The sequence below is a fragment of the Mus pahari genome, chromosome 7, assembly GCF_900095145.1.
Source record: "Mus pahari chromosome 7, PAHARI_EIJ_v1.1, whole genome shotgun sequence".
Classification (NCBI taxonomy): Eukaryota; Metazoa; Chordata; class Mammalia; order Rodentia; family Muridae; genus Mus; species Mus pahari.
The window spans coordinates 67,311,619-67,325,236 of NC_034596.1; the positions used below are offsets into that span (position 1 = coordinate 67,311,619).

The following is a 13,618-nucleotide window of genomic DNA, read 5'->3' on the forward strand; positions in this document are numbered from 1 at the left end:
GTGATAAATGTTCATTTTTCTCTCTTGGTGTCTTATTTCCTCCCTGAAGTAAAACTTGTAACCAGAGACAGGTGGTGCTATTTTGAAATATCAGCAACGCGCTCCACAATGCCTTTGTCTCCCACCCTCTCCGTAGAGATGTTCAATGGATCCAGGTGTTTCTAATTTATAGTCCATGATTGCTGAGTGAGGTGGGGTCTTTTGTAAGGTAATTCCAGGACAGGATCAGTTGTTTAAAAATAAAAGGAAAAAAGTATAGCAACCTTTCTGGCTTGGAATATAAATCTAGTTAGAGAGAATGAATGCTTTTCATGGTTTCAGAGACTGAGCCGCGTAAAAAGAATTGAATACAGACATATACAACACATGTGTGAAAGTTTGTGGTGTGTGTGTGTGTGTGTGTGTGTGTGTGAATAGGAGTTCCTCCGTGCCATTGTGGAAGTGTTTAAGCTTCTACTGATTTCAGGTCTACAGGTCTACAGATAGCATTTCTGATGCCAAAGAGCCATCTTGTTTCCCTTGGTTATCGGTGCAACAGTGGGCAGGGATCAGTTTAAATTCATCACTACTTAACAGAAAACCATTTTCAAACATCAAGTCTTCTATTATCTATTATCTACATTTAAAGTTGGTTGATATAAAGTTCTCTCTCTCTCTCTCTCTCTCTCTCTCTCTCTCTCTCNCACACACACACACACACACACACACACACACACAATTTCCCTGTTTGTAGTCTATTTTGCATGTTGTCCTTTATACGTGGAGGTATGTGACACACCCTGTAATACTGTTATAGAGAAGGGATTCTTTTTCTTTGAGTAAGAGTTTATTCCTTTTCTTTATTGCAGAGAACTAAGAGCTTTCGGAGAGGACATTTCTTCTATAAAATTATTTCTCTGAGTGCCTTAACAGCAAGCTTTCATCTATAAGGACGAACCTTGCCTGATAGAAAGGCTCCGAGTTCAGTTTATTGACTCAGTAAGATCTAAGCTCACTGATTATGTTTCTACCTAAAAGCTTTCCACAGTTATAAGATTGGGGGAACCTTTAGAATCAGGCCAGGTTGGGTTTCTTTCTGAATATTTCCCCACAGCCAATTGTACAATACATTAAGCCTACCTATTAGTTAGAGCATCACCGCGTGTACCCTTGCTCTGATGGCCAGAGGAACATTTGTGTTGTCTAGGTTTCACTTAAGATAATATTTGAAATAGATAGAAGAGCAACGGAGTTATCCTGCTTCTGTGGAGACAAATGGTTCTGCTCTGTACAGAATAAGGTTGTCAAAAGAAGATCATCAGAATCCAGCAGTAAGTAACCTCCTCTTTCACAAAAACCCAGCATTTGCCCTCTCTTCTGAGATACTTCTCTAGTTCCAAGAATATATTTCACTTGAGCCTTAGTGTTTGAAGCAGAAAAGGGAAGATAAGCAGTGATGTGATATTCCAGCAATTAGGCGAAGAGTTGTTGGAAATTTTAATTGTCAGTCTTTATTTCCTGAGAAGCAAAACCTTAATTTTGCGGGTGGAAGAGGGCATGTGAGCTGATCACAGCAGTGCCGTTGAGAGTGGAATAAATACAGGGTTCCCCCCTCACCCCCGTTTAAAAAAAAAAAAACACTTGGACTTTGTTCCCTCTATTTAAGTTTCTCACCTTTGGTGTTATTGAATGAGATCATGAAACCGAAAACTTTTATGTATTAAAACCAAAATCTTCCAGAAGGGTCAGAATTTCACTACACACCCTTTGCTAACACTTGAATACACATAAAAGTGTCTGAAGATCGGGGGCAGTCCTTGAAGGGTACTGTTTGCTTAAAGGTCTTAAATTTTTTTTTTTTTTATATATTTTTGAAAGGAAATGTGCGGGGAACAAGAGTGGAGGGAGTGTTGCGGATTTTTAAAATTTATATATGAGTAATTAACTAAAACTTTGAGATATGCATGTTATCTTTGGAGGAGCTGAGAGCCACCAGAGCGGGAAGTCCCTAAAGGCATGAACAAAAGCAGGGCTGTGAGATAGTTTTATCTCCACAGCAGCAGGCTTTCGGACGCGGTGTTGTGGTAACTGTCTGTCTTCTATTACACAGCATTTTCATTAGTGACAGCCGCAGGTTTTTCTCAGGTTAGCCGACTAAGCTGTCCCCAGCTTTCTTCTTGACCACTAGACTCGGTCTTGGTTTAAAAGGGAAAAAAGGGAAAGAGAAGAGAAAGGTAACTAACCCAAAGTATGGTGCAAGGAGATTCCTTTTTTTTTTTTTTTCGGCGGCTGGCGCTGTTTGATCCTTGGGGATGTGGGGAAATACTGACTCGGTATTCAACCCAGAACCCCTGGAGTCCTATGAATTAGTGGTTTTGAGCAGGGAAGGAAGAGAAAGGCTTTTATGAACCCTTCCCAGATGGGGGCAGGAGAGCCCAACCGAACAGAAGTGCCTGGTGGGTGTGCGCGAGTTCAGGACGCCCCTTGGTCCCGCAGCCTACCCGCTGGCAGGATCAGAGGTCAAGTCAAAGGGCACGGCCGCTGGGTGCCTCGCCCTCTACCCCAAACACTATGCCCCTGGGCTTCTGACTGACCGCCACTGGTTCTGCTAAACTGGAGGGCGGGGAGGGGGCGGGTCTGGGGGGCGGGGAGGGGGCTGGCACAGAGGGACAGAGAGGCACCTCGGTAAGTGTAGTTCCTGAGCGCGAGGATGGAGAGACTGTTTCGGCTCTGTCTGTAGGATTCGGACTACAACATCCAGAATCCTAAAGGCCAGTCAGAGCGTCCATGCGCAGTGGGTGCCACCTTGTGTCCTATCAGAGGAGACGAGGGTGATGTCACCTGCGAGTTGGTAACCTACGAGCGGCTGTGAAGGGAACTGTTTAACCGGATCCCATTGTACCGGGAGCGCAGAGCGGCCTTTCCAGCATGCAGCGGCTGCTCAGGTGAGGGGACTCCTCGGCTCGCCCGCCCGCCGCACTCATTCATTAGCGGCACCGCACCGTGGCGCGGGGTGGGCGTGCTGGTTCCTCGCGCTGTCGCGGCGCGCCCTCCCGCTGCTTCCCGGAGCTCCGGGGCCAGTAGGTAAATATTAAACTCGTCCTTCAGGTTGGGTCTGGGTGGGAACAGGACCGAGACAGCTACGAGCTGCCAATCTAGGCTCTGGAAAATGGCTGCAGCGCGGCACGGAGCGAGGCGAGCCTGAAGGAAGGCGTCCCCGAGGATGGGGTCCCTCCCTTCTTTCTTTCCGAGGCGCTCGGTGACCGTGGAGCTGGCTGGGTACATCTCTCTTCTTCCCGGCCACAGGCTCCCCGGGGCCAGGGCTGAGGGAGCTGCGGCAGCGGGCGGCGCTTTTGGGCCGCTGGCTCTGTAAGATCCGTGGGCATGACCGTGGCCGCGATTCCCCTACCAACCCTATCACCTTCGGGTCAAGTCATACTCAAAACAGAGGACTGACTGTAATCCAGGCAGCCTCCGAGCTTACTGTTTGCGGAGAGAAGACGGAAACCTGGCATTGCGGAGGCCGCGAACCGGCGGCTAGCTACGGCGCGGGGAGGCTGCGTCTCCGGGGGGGACTGGATGGGGTTCCCTGCGTCCTGCTTCGAGGGACGCATCGCAGTCTTGGCTCTGCCGAATCGAGCCCTGCAAAGGGCACCTGGGCGTGGGCTAAACGCTCTCCTTAGAACCGTTGTGGTGATTGGGGTGGTGGATAACCTAATGATAAGGTTCGCCGTGGGGGCAGGAGGGCTGGATAATCGGGTTTATCTAACTGGTGCCCCAAACCAGCTGTTTGTGATCGGCTTGTCTTCTGACTGGAGAGGAGAGAAGGGAGAGGCGAGGCCCGGCCCGACCCTACCCGGCCCGGCTGGACAACTCTAAAGTCTTCTGGCTTTATTTTTCCCTTTCTGCGTCAGCACCATTCGTTCGTTTACTTATATTCATCAGACCCGTCTACGGTCTTTTGCACGTTGCTTACAATCAAGGTTTGGGACGTTCTGTCCCCTCCCCATAAAATGTTTTACTGTGCTCACAAATAGATTTCTGCTCTCATCTCTCTCCTCCACCGTCAATGTTGGGAGAGCATCCAGAGCAAATGCTGCCCGTGACCGTTTTGCCCCCCATTGAATTGGTAGTTTCTTGAGATTTGAGCCGGACCTAGTGAATTGAAGCATAGTTTGCCTGCAAGACGAATCCGGTTGCCATGGCGACTTCTGCCTTTGGAATCTTAACAGCTCGCACTGCTGTTTCAATTCGTTGTGGCTCTGCGGGCAGCTGGGAGGGTGTGGTCGGGGGTGTGGTCAAATGTTTGCCCTGGGCCCAGCTGCTCCCTCTTCCTCACCCTCCTAGCAGCTCTGGGACTCCCCCATATTCTTTCCTACATAGCTTGGACACCGTATTTTTGGACTCTTTCCCCTCCCACGTGCCTATACATATCTCAAAACGAATTGTCTAGGCCTTTTGTTCTAAGGTAAACTAAATTTGGAAGATGTTTTTCCTCCAACGAGTGAACTGTATCTTTCCATCATTATCATAGTTAATAGTGCTGGAGACAATTTACTTAACAAGGTCACTCTTCCCAGGCCTACACAGCTCCCTGGTCAGCAATTACCTGAAGTACCATTACCTGTAAATGGCAGAGCAATTAATAATTGAAGTTGAGGTATGGAGAACACAGACATCGCAATTTTTATAAAATCTAAACTCCAGCTGAAGATCCTTAAAGCGAAACTCTGGAGGCTGAAAACAAGAGCCCTAGGTCCTGTGCCAGCACTTTATGTGATGTCCTGCTGTGGGCTGTCACCTCTGGGAGCACCTGTCATCTCATTGATGATGTAGACAGGGGAGTTCAGAGAATTCCCAATGTTGGTTTTAGGTTTAAAGTTTTGCTACTTGGAAAATGACCCCTCCTCCAAATAACAGAAGGCTTAAATTCAGCTCTGACATTGTAGCATTCAATTTGTGTTGCTGGCCCCCAAACCAAGATCCTTGGGGTAACGTAAAAAATGGACAGGACAGCTATAGTAGTATTTTAAAATTTATAATACACTTGATACTCCTATTATCCCAGCATCTGGACTTTTATGTTTTAGTCATAATTAGTTGTTTAGATTTTGTGGTTTGCAGATTCTCAATGAATGTAGTTTATTTGTAACTTAACTGAACAAAAGGCATTTAAATTAAACTAAGATGTTTGTTTTTCATCTTCTGTTTGCATTCTATTCCAAGTGTGGTATCTCTCAGAAATGGGGGGTGGTGTGTATAGGAGTGTCTATGCAAGTGCATTCATGTGCAGGTTAATACTTGGGTTGTTGTGCCAAGTGGATAATGCTCACCGTCTTAAGCAGGTAGTTACATCACTGTGAGGCAGCACTAGCAGAAGTTAGCACTCTCTTGTTTATGTATGTATTTTTGTTCTAGGATTTATAATGACAGCAAAATGTCCTTCATTTATTAGCTTGCTTGTCTATGCTTCTTGGTGCTAAGCTTTTTGAAGGCAGGGTCATTGTCTTCTTAACCTCAGAATTTGGAACAGGTCTTTTAATAAGCATGTGTTAAATGGGTATTAAAGAGGATTGGAATCTAAGGTTTGTATTTTTTCTCTTGACGGTTATGTAATTTGTTGTAATAATCCCCTCCCCCCTTTTATGGTCAGTACTTACACCTTGCTACAGTTCTTTCCATGAATATAAAAATGATATATATTTTGTTATTTTATAATTACTTTTGGAATACATTCACCTACATAGGTTATTGTTTTTCTTGTTATAATTTCTTAGTACACTTAAAGAGATACTTTTATTAGTAGTACTCTCCTTGGCCTAGATAATTTTCCCAGAAGGCAGATGGCAGGAAACTAAGGAGAAAGACAAAGGCAAAGATAGTTAGCCGCTTTTGTCAAGCCACCAGTGGCTCCTGGAGTTGCTGGGAGACAGCAGTCTGTCATCTGGGGCAGAGTGATTCTATAAACAGGATCTGCTGTTCCAGGCCAACCCGAGGAGAGGACATTAGTCTGGTGTTGGTAAAGTTAGTGTGCGGTGGTCACGTCCTGTGGGTCTGGAAAACTGGAATCATCTTGAGGAGGGTGACAGAGAAGGGTCACATCCTTGAGTGGAATTTGAACCCTGGCTTTCTCCTCCTGGTGGATGGCACTGAGTGTTGAGAGTGTGCCTGTGCATAGAGCTACTTTGTTTAAAACACTGCTCCTAGTGTTAGTAATAGGCCTCCTAGAACAAACAAGGTGTCTAACAACAAAATCCAGTTAAGACTAAAACAGTTTCATTTTGTAAATATTTAGAGTATGGCTTTGGCATGAGGATCTTAGGTTCTTCTGTGAAAACACTTCAAAGTTGCAGCTGGATGGGAGGGGCAAAACTCACTATCACTGAGAGCTTCAGGTGTTTCATTCAGAAAGTGACCCACAGAGCTTGCCACTGGGGGAGGGGTCTTCCCTAGCATCCTCTAGTCTGTGTTTCTAAGTCTTAAGTCTATATTCTAATAGTTCAGGGAAAAACAAAACAAAACTTTGCCAACTGAGGTTGCCAAACTTGTTTTCTCTACAGGGCACTCCAGTTGAGATGAAAGTGCTCCCCTGCCCTTCCCCCACCCCCTAACCCCTTTGGGATAAGGATTGTGAATTACTGTCACTTGTTCTGGTATTAACTCAGTAATAGAATAAAACGTCCTGGTTAATTTCAAAGCTAAATACTCACAATGGCTGTCCTTTTTTCGTCCTTTTTTTTGGAACTGAAGGGATTGCATAGGCTCCATTTCAGTGGTCTTTTGTTTCTGCTTGTGGCTTGTAAGTCTGGTTGGCAGAACAGACTGAGATGGGGTTATTGATTTTGAAGTGACTTAGTGAGTGTGTTGTCCTTTATGTGTACTGTGGCCTAGGTTGCTGGTAGACACCATCTCTTCACCTCTTTAGTATCCTTGTTGAAACGAGCACAGTTAGAGTGAGATGCCAGTTGATCTCAGTGACCTGGATTCTGCCCTCGGCAGAGAAGCGTGGTGTTCACCTTTTATTTCCTGGTACCCTTCCCGCTGTCCAAGGAGCAGAGAACAGAGCATCACCAAGGGAGTTTGCACCCTAATGTAAGAATGGATTGAGTTTGTCAAATCTTTTAAGAGTACAGCAACAAGGGTTCTGTCCCTACCACCTCACCCCCTACCCTCAATTTTTGAATCAGGGTCTCATGTATCCCAGGCTGACCTTAAGTACAGTAGAGGACAGCTTTGAACTTTTGATTCTCTTCCCTCTGTCTCTCCCAAGTGCTTTGATTATAGCCTTGTGCTGCTATATCTGCTTTGTGCATGCTACAACGGTACATCAATGGAGCTACACATCCAGCCCCATATGTAGCACTTGAATGATAGAGCTTTTGAATTTCCTTTTTGCTATATTTCATAGACATGTATTTCATATGGACAGAGTATCTGAAAAAAGGAAATATTTTTATATCCTATATTTAAATCTTTTGGAGACTGTCCAGTTTCAGACCCTGTTTGTGAGGATAATTTTTCACTGGATTGAATCCATCATCTGGGTACAGGCTTCTCACCTAGTAAAGGGCAATAGATGCATACCAACAGCTAAGAGGCTAAGAGGACCCTAGCATCCCAGTTTCCCTCCCTTTTAAGATAAACAGTGAAAGCTCTTTTGAAAAAAAAAAAAAAAAGAGAAAACTTTAGCAGTAGTTAAACATGCAATCTGATATTGAATATCCTGAGGCATTAAAATAACCCTTTCTCCTTCTCCCTGCCTCAAAAGAGAGACTCATTATATTGCAGCAAATTTGGAGCCAAGTAAACAGCTGTAATTCTTAAGCCATAGCTACCATTGTGAATTAAATGTGGAAACCTAGGGAAGTGAGTCTCATTTCCAATGTAGTTGGTGTGACTTCCTGACGTCCTCTTTTGGCATAGAACTCAATATTGTGCAACATTGACAATATTTGATGTAGACAATTGACTGAAGCTTAAACTTGGTAATTTAGGGGAATAATGGCAAGCTGCATTGTAACAGCAGAGATTGCCAGGAAGAGAAAATGCAAACACAAGCCTGTTTGCCATTAGGCTGCTAAGACATAATACCTCTTTGCCAGACATAGACTTGGGGAGCTTTCTCCTCCACCCCATCCATCTGGCTACATTTCTTAAGTATGTCATTCACCTTTAGCAAGAACAAGAGTTCATTTCCTTTGTGAATTGCACCAGGTTGGAGTTGAAGTTCCTTCTGTTCTGCCAGGCACACAGTTCGGGTCACCTGTTATTCCTGCCAGGCACACAGTTCGGGTCACCTGTTATTCCTGCCCGGCACACAGTTCGGGTCACCTGTTATTCCTGCCAGGCACACAGTTCGGGTCACCTGTTATTCCTGNCAGGCACACAGTTCGGGTCACCTGTTATTCCTGCCAGGCACACAGTTCGGGTCACCTGTTAAACTGCTCTTTGTCCTTTTCACTTCAGAAGAAAATACCTGTGATGCAATTGGCAAACAGTGCCTGTCATGGGTGCTTTGAATCTAGACGTCCAAAAGTAGATAGCTCAGGTCTTAGCTTTGGGCTTTGTTGCTCAAACATCTGGTTACTTTCCATTTTGTAGACATGGGCTTTTAAAGTCTAGTTATTGGCTAGGCTTTTGTTGTTAGAGATATACAGAACAGTTCTATATTATGGTTAGGTCACCTTATTTTTGAGTCATGCACCTGTGACTCACCACAGTGTCTCTGTGTGTTTGTGTTTGTGTGTGTGTGTGTGCGTGCTCATGTACACTCATACTTTTGGCTACCAAGCAGACTGAAACTAGATAATGCATCGCAGCTATTTGGAGCATAACCATCACTGCCAGGGGCAAAGGAAATTGTCATATTATAAAATGAACTGACAAGGTTTAGTTTCTTCAGACCCTTTTAGAGGCAAGGGTTTGCCAAGGAATTGTGTTAGTTGTCCTCTTGCGAAATTGGGTCAGAACTAGAGACAGCTCACTAACAGTTTGCCAAAAGCTGCAGTCTTGTGTTTTTTCTTTCCTGGGGAATGGCAGGTATTAACAGTGTTTTGGGGTTGCTTCTGGGCTCTCCCTTCCCTGCTGAAACCCCTGGGTCCATAGAAGTTGTCTTTCGAACCCTGTTGTCCCATAAAGTTCCTGCAGATTTGTACCTGAGAGGAGCAGTTGGTGGCAATTACCGGACTAGCCTGACTATTCTTCTGTGCCTGCACATAGATTTGCTTCGAAGCAGTTTGACAAAACTTAGCAGTGAAATGTTAGGCACAAGTTAAGCTGGAATCTGGAGCTTTGTAACAAGAAGGGCCCTCCTGAACCCTGAGAACTTACTACAAACTATCTATCATAAGGGATACTTTTAAAAAGACTGGACTGGTGGGATCACTCAGGGGGAAAGTGCTTGCTTGCCTGAAAGCTGGAAGACTTGAATTCCATCCCTGGAAGGCAGGTGAAGGTGGAAGCAGGGAATTCTGTAACCTGAATGAACAGGAACAGCTCTTTAGACTTTTAGAAAACAAGACAGTGGATTAACAGCTGTAGTTAATCCAGTATTAATGGCTTTTATTTAATTCAGGATGGTGGAGGCAAAATCTCCCACTAGCATGTCTGGTTTCTCCCACCGTTCTGTTTGTATGTGGCAGTCCGTTTGTACAGGAGTGCTCCCCGAGTGCTTAGCGCCCAGTGGTAATGTGAGCTAAGAGTCAGGAAGGACGAAGAAGAAAGAAATGCTTGAAATGGAAGCCAGTGGCTGAGGCTGACTGCAGCCTGCTCTTTGAAGGTTAAATGGGCAGGCCTGCTTTTATCCTTTTGCATTTTAAATCAAGACTCAATTAATTTGTCTATGTGTGCCTGCATGAGTTTGTGTGCACCGCTTGTTCGAAGATGCCCCTGGAGTCCAGAGGGTATCACGTCCCCTGGAACTGGAGTTACTGATGGTTGGGAGCCATCACATGGGTCCTGGGAATCAAACTTAGGTCCCCTGCAAGAGCAGCAAGTCTTCTTAATGCTGAGCCATCTCTCCAGCCCTGTGTTTGTATTTCTGAAATCAAGAGTAGAGACTAGATTGAACTAGAAAAATTCTGTGACCCAGTTGAGGCATCAGAATCTGTGAGTAGGTAACATAACTATGAACTTCAGAACTGCTGTGCCTGTGACATTTTCTGTCAAGGACTGATTAGAAATTAAAATCCAGCTACCTATATATCTAATCTATACATATTCATCCATCTATCCATTTTCCTCTGGGTTGTAATTTGCTAACCCTGTTCTCAGGAACATGGGGCTGCCTTCACATGGCCTGCTTCATTATCAGGGGAGCCACTGTGCTTGGCCTCATGTGGCATCCTCCTGAGCCCAGAACAAGGTGGAGTGGCCTCTGAGAGTGCAGCAGAACTGCAGTTCTCCCACCAGGGCTCAGGTTGTTTTTCTAATGGAACAAGATGAGGGAAGTAGGTGGAGGGAGGACCAGGCGTTACTGGATTTCATTTATCTTATCACTGGTTTCCCTCTGGATTGTCTTTGTTTACAGTCTTCTTGGGCCAGGAATTCCTCTAACAGAGAGTATGCACAGTCTCAGGGATATGCAGCTTTCCCAGAGCATGCACACACTCAGGGACAGGCATACCAGGGCTTCCAACAGAGAGTACGCAATGCACATACTCAGGGACAGGTCTTTAGGGGCCAGAGGAAATGAATAATCACAAGTAGGTTTAAATTTAACATCTGTAGATGACTGATATTTGGAGGAATCTGACTCTGAGTGTTTGATACTCCGGATGGATCTTTTTACCTGCTCATGCTTTGCAGTCCCACACAGGGAAAAGAAATGCCAACTGGTGCAGCGTTCTGATTTGGGTGATCCCAGTGATTCCTTTCACCCTTCTTGGCCTCTTTTTCCTCATTTGTCCAACAGCATGTTCACACGGAATTCTTTTGGGTGAAAACCACACACTGTTAGGAGTAGAGAATCATTAGAACAGTAATGACCTAATTTATTTAGCTGCCTCAGTAATTTGTGTGTAAGACCACTGTGCACATAGGTTTAATAACATCTATTGGATTTGCCTGTCCAGTTCCCTATCTTGCTTTCTGCCCTGGAACATGGACCTGAGATCCTATTAATTTCTGGGCAGACCCTATCCTCTGGGTCTAACACCTGACCTCAGGAAGTTCCTGAGGATATAAGAGATGAAGCTAGGCATTATATTTTGGTGATATTCCATTCTATTTAAATTGGTAATCTCTTTAAGCTAGAGTAACACCAACTGCTTCACAGGCTAATATTGCCTGTGATTTTGTTTTTAGCTAGTAGTGGTTAGTCCCTGTGCCCCAAGTAGGTCTAAAAATGCCTATATAGACAAGTATGCCCTTGAACTTCTCATCATCTGTCCTCACCCTCAGAAATGCTGGATTACTACCATGCCTGCCTTACGAGGTGCTGGGACCAAACCCAAGGCTTTGAGCATGCTGGGCAAGCACTTCAACCAAGTTATCTCTCCGGCCCAGCACCTCTCGTAAACACTGAATGGCAGGTGTGGGTGTTTATTTCCCAGTCACCACAGGTCTCACCCTGTCCTTGTGCCACGTGCTTGGCCATTTATTTCAGTGTTATCTCGTTACTTCCTTGGTCCTGGTAACATTAAATGTGTAATACTATAAAAATATTTTTACATTTATTGTATGTGCGTGCATATGTGCATGTATGTTTGTGTGTGTATGTGTTCTAGTTTGCTGTCTGTTGCTGTGTTAAACACCATGACCAAAACAACTTGGGAAAAAAGAGTGTATTTCATCTTATAATAAATACCATGTCATCGTCTGTCTTTGAGAGAGGACAGGCAGGAGCTAGAGCAGAAGTCATGGAGGAATGCTGCTTACTGGTTTGCTCTCTTGCTGTAGCTCAGCCAGCTTTCTTACCTAACCTAAAACTGCCTGACTAGTCCTCCTACATCACTTATCAATGAAGCAAATGCACCCACGGAGATGCTCAAAGGCCAGTGTGATTGAGGCAACTCCCTAAGGGAGACTCCCTCTATAACTCTGGGCTGGGTCAACTTGACAGCTAACTGGGAAGAGGGAGGGAATGAATTTGAATGCAAATGCAAATTCAGTGATGGGCTTGTGTACCTGTGGAGGCCAGAGGACTCCTTTAGCAGAGTCAGTCCTCTTCCATCATGTGAGTTCTGAACTCAGGTTGTCAGTCTTAGTGGTAGGTGGCTCTAATCTGCTGAGCCATCTCACTGGCTCAGAAGTATAATTCTTAACCGAAACCAAAGGTTTATAAGCCAGTAGTCCTCTGGCAAATGGTCCTTTCTTCTTCTCTGACCCCTTGTTTCTCAACCTAAGCACAGTTGAAAACTGGCCTGGATAATGCTGTTGTGATAGAGGTCTCCCCAGGGCAGTGTTCCATCACACCCCAGCCTGTATCCGTGCATGTATCCATGCTCATGGTGCTTCTCCATTGCTGCAACACAACCCCAAAGTCTTCAGATGTAGCCAGCCAAGTGTCTTCTAGAGGATACAATTGCCCTTGTGGAGAATAGCAGGAAGGTTTTAGACGGTCCAAGGGCTTTAAACATTGAAGCAGGCTTGCATGGTTAGGGATAAATTGGATTTCTTTTGGGAAATGGAGCTGCCCCTGCTGATTTTATTTATTTGGGCAGTTGGTTAAAGCCAAGGAAAAGGTCAGTGGATTAGATCCATTGGGGTCATTTCTCCACTCTTCCATGACCACAGCCTGGGAAGGCAGCCACATTTTAAGGATATGTCCTTGGTCACACCAGGGGACCCTGTGAGACACTGGTGCTAGCTGGGGTAAGCCCACCAGCGCCAGTGAGTAAACAGCTTTGAAGCCCGTGGCCTGGGTCTGTAGGGCAATCACATTATCTCTGGATAAGGAAGACAAGGCTTTGGGGGATGGGAGAGCCAAAGCTCTCGCTATTGTCAAAGGCCAGCATGCTTTAAAAACAGCTTCAGCCTTTAAAAAAAAAAAAAACGACAGCGGGATCCAGAACAGCATAGAAGAGCCCTGGCTTGCTTCCACAGACAAGAATGTCTTTCAAACTTCACTCTAAAACTTGGGTTTTGGCACCTCCCAAACTTGCCTTTCAGAGTTCAAAGTGAAAATGTTGTCGCACTTTAATTAACTGACCCAAGATCCATTTTTGGTCCGTTAATGCCAAGCCAATGTGTGCGGAGGCATGGCTTCTACTAAGCAGTTAGCCAGTGCTTCAGGAGATGGCTCAGATGATGACATGCTTGTTGGGCAAGCGTGAGGACACACCCACTTAAAAAGACATACACAGTGTCAGCCTGTAGTCACAGCTGGGGAGGTGGTGAATCTCCGGATGCACTCAAAAGAATGAGGCAGAGAGCAGTGTAGAAGGGCATGTGACATTGACCTCTGGCTACACACACACACACACACACACACACACACTCTACTGGTCTACACACCCACATGAATGAATACATATGCTACCCACAAACCACACACAAAATTAAAAACAAGTCAGCCATAATTCCTTCTCAGGGCCTAGGTGGACTTTTGAGGTCATCTGTACCCCTCCTCGGGGTCTACTGTGTCTATTCTTCCAGCTAACCACTAGGCTTTCCCAGGATGACTTGAGAAAGAGATGCA

The 13,618-nt window shown here is 45.3% G+C and overlaps 1 protein-coding gene across 3 annotated transcripts in view; it reads left to right on the forward strand.

The window, feature by feature from the left end:
* Positions 1-2,795: 2,795 nt before the first annotated feature.
* The window catches only part of Daam1 (dishevelled associated activator of morphogenesis 1), a 158,392-nt gene continuing 147,569 nt past the window's right edge, over positions 2,796-13,618 (forward strand). Inside the window, exon 1 of one of the 3 annotated variants that reach the window (XM_021202647.1) lies at positions 2,796-2,924. The gene's annotated coding sequence lies outside the window, so the exon portion shown is untranslated. Of the gene's footprint in view, positions 3,064-13,618 lie in introns of all 3 variants that reach the window. The other 2 variants (XM_021202648.2, XM_021202650.2) reach the window with 2 other exon arrangements.